Below are 3,004 nucleotides of genomic sequence, written 5' to 3'. Positions count from 1 at the left end.
TTGGTTAGAATAGAGTGCATTTAGGCTTAGGGTTAGTGTTGAAATGGACGAGTTAGTGTTACCGTTAGAAACGAGCACATTTAGGGTTAGAGTTACGTTTAGAATTCGTTTAGATAGGGCTAGGGTTTTTAATCTTAGAATCGAGGTTTAGGATTAAGCTTAGTGTCAGGATTGCATTTTGGTTAGAATAGAGTGCATTTAGGCTGAGGGTAAGTGTTGAAATTGACGAGTTAGTGTTACAGTTAGAAACGAGCACATTTAGGCTTAGAGTTATGGTGAGAATTCCTTACAGTTAGTAATAGAGTTTTTGTTCATAGAATCGAGGTTTAGGCTTAGGCTTAGTGTCAGGATGGCATTTTGGTTAGAATAGAGTGCATTTAGGCTTAAGCTTAGTGTTGAAATGGACGAGTTAGTGTTAGGGTTAGAAACGAACACATTTAGGGTTAGAGTTATGGTGAGAATTCGTTATAGTTATTATTAGAGTTTTTTTTCATAGAATCGAGGTTTAAGCTTAGGCTTAGTGTCAGGATTGCATTTTCCTGACAATCGAGTGCATTTAGGCTTAGGGTTAGTGTTGAAATTGACGACTTAGACTTAGGGTTAGAAACGAGCACATTTAGGGTGAAAGTTAAGGTGAGAATTCGTTATAGTTAATTTTAGAGGTTTTTTTCGTAGAATCGAGGTTTAGGCTTAGGCTTAGTGTCGGGATTGCATTTTGGTTAGAATAGAGTGCATTTAGGCTTAGGGTTAGTGTTGAAATGGAGGAGTTAGTGTTAGATTTAGAAATGAACATATTTAGGGTTAGAGTTACATTTAGAATTCGTTTAGGATAGGGCTAGGGTTTTTGTTTGTAGAATCTAGTTTTATGGTTAGGCTTAGTGTCAGGATTGCATTTTGGTTAGAATAGAGCGCATTTAGGCTTAGGGCTAGTGTTGAAATGGACGAGTAAGTGTTACGGTTAGAAACGAGCACATTTAGGCTTAGAGTTATGGTGAGAATTCGTTATAGTTAGTATTAGAGTATTTTCGTAGAATCGAGGTTTAGGGTTAGGCTTAGAGTCAGGATTGCATTTTGCTTAGAATAGAGTGCATTTAGGCTTACGGTTAGTCTTGAAATGGACGAGTTAGTGTTTGGGTTAGAAAGGAGCACATTTAGGGTTAGAGTTACGTTTAGAATTCGTTTAGGATAGGGCTAAGGTTTTTGTTCGTAGAATCGAGGTTTAGCATTAGGCTTAGTGTCAGGATTGCATTTTGGTTAGAATCGAGTGCATTTAGGCTTAGGGTTAGTGTTGAAATGGACGAGTTAGTGTTACGGTTAGAAACGAACACATTTAGGGTTAGAGTTATGGTGAGAATTCGTTATAGTTAATATTAGAGTTTTTTTTCATAGAATCGAGGTTTAAGCTTAGGCTTAGTGTCAGGATTGCATGTTCCTTACAATCGAGTGCATTTAGGCTTAGGGTTAGTGTTGAAATTGACGACTTAGACTTAGGGTTAGAAACGCCACATTTAGGGTGAGAGTTAAGGTGAGAATTCGTTATAGTTAATTTTAGAGGTTTTTTTCGTAGAATCGAGGTTTAAGCTTAGGCTTAGTGTCGGGATTGCATTTTGGTTAGAATAGAGTGCATTTATGCTTAGGGTTAGTGTTGAAATGGACGAGTTAGTGTTAGGGTTAGAAACAAACACATTTATGGTTAGAGTTACGGTTACAATTCGTTTGGGATAGGGCTAGTGTTTTGGTTCATAGAATCGAGGTTTAGCGTTAGGCTTAGTGTCAGGATTGCATTTTGGTTAGAATAGAGTGCATTTAGGCTTAGAAGAAGTGTTGAAATTGACGAGTTAGTGCTAGGGTTAGAAAGGAACACATTTAGGCTTAGAGTTATGGTGAGAATTCGTTATAGTTAGTATTAGAGTATTTTCGTAGAATCGAGGTTTAGGCTTAGGCTTAGTGTCAGGATGGCATTTTGGTTAGAATAGAGTGCATTTAGGCTTAGGCTTAGTGTTGAAATGGACGAGTTAGTGTTACGGTTAGAAACGAGCACATTTAGGCTTAGAGTTATGGTGAGAATTCATTATAGTTAGTATTAGAGTATTTTCGTAAAATCGAGGTTTAGGGTTAGGCTTAGTGTCAGGATTGCATTTTGGTTAGAATAGAGTGCATTTAGGCTTACGGTTACTGTTGAAATGGACGAGTTAGTGTTAGGGTTAGAAACGAGCACATTTAGGGTTAGAGTTACGTTTAGAATTCGTTTAGATAAGGCTAGGGTTTTTGATCGTAGAATCGAGGTTTAGGGTTAAGCTTAGTGTCAGGATTGCATTTTGGTTAGAATAGAGTGCATTTAGGCTTAGGGTTAGTGTTGAAATGGACGAGTTAGTGTTAGATTTAGAAATGAACATATTTAGGGTTAGAGTTACATTTAGAATTCTTTCAGGATAGGGCTAGGGTTTTTGTTTGTAGAATCGAGGTTTATGGTTAGGCTTAGTGTCCGGATGGCATTTTGGTTAGAATTGAATGCATTTAGGCTTAGGGCTAGTGTTGAAATGGACGAGTAAGTGTTACGGTTAGAAACGAGCACATTTAGGCTTAGAGTTATGGTGAGAATTCGTTATAGTTAGTATTAGAGTATTTTCGTAGAATCGAGGTTTAGGGTTAGGCTTAGAGTCAGGATTGCATTTTGCTTAGAATAGAGTGCATTTAGGCTTACGGTTAGTGTTGAAATGGACGAGTTAGTGTTAGGGTTAGAAAGGAGCACATTTAGGGTTAGAGTTACGTTTAGAATTCGTTTAGGATAGAGCTAAGGTTTTTGTTCGTAGAATCGAGGTTTAGGGTTAGGCTTAGTGTCAGGATTGCATTTTGGTTAGAATAGAGTGCATTTAGGCTTAGGGTTAGTGTTGAAATGGACGAGTTAGTGTTACGGTTAGAAACGATCACATTTAGGGTTATAGTTATTGTGAGAATTCCTTATAGTTAGTATTAGAGTTTTTTTCGTAAAATCGATGTTTAG

The sequence above is a fragment of the Notamacropus eugenii genome, chromosome 2 (genome assembly GCF_028372415.1).
Source record: "Notamacropus eugenii isolate mMacEug1 chromosome 2, mMacEug1.pri_v2, whole genome shotgun sequence".
NCBI classification, from domain to species: domain Eukaryota; kingdom Metazoa; phylum Chordata; class Mammalia; order Diprotodontia; family Macropodidae; genus Notamacropus; species Notamacropus eugenii.
This window is presented reverse-complemented; position numbering follows the sequence as displayed.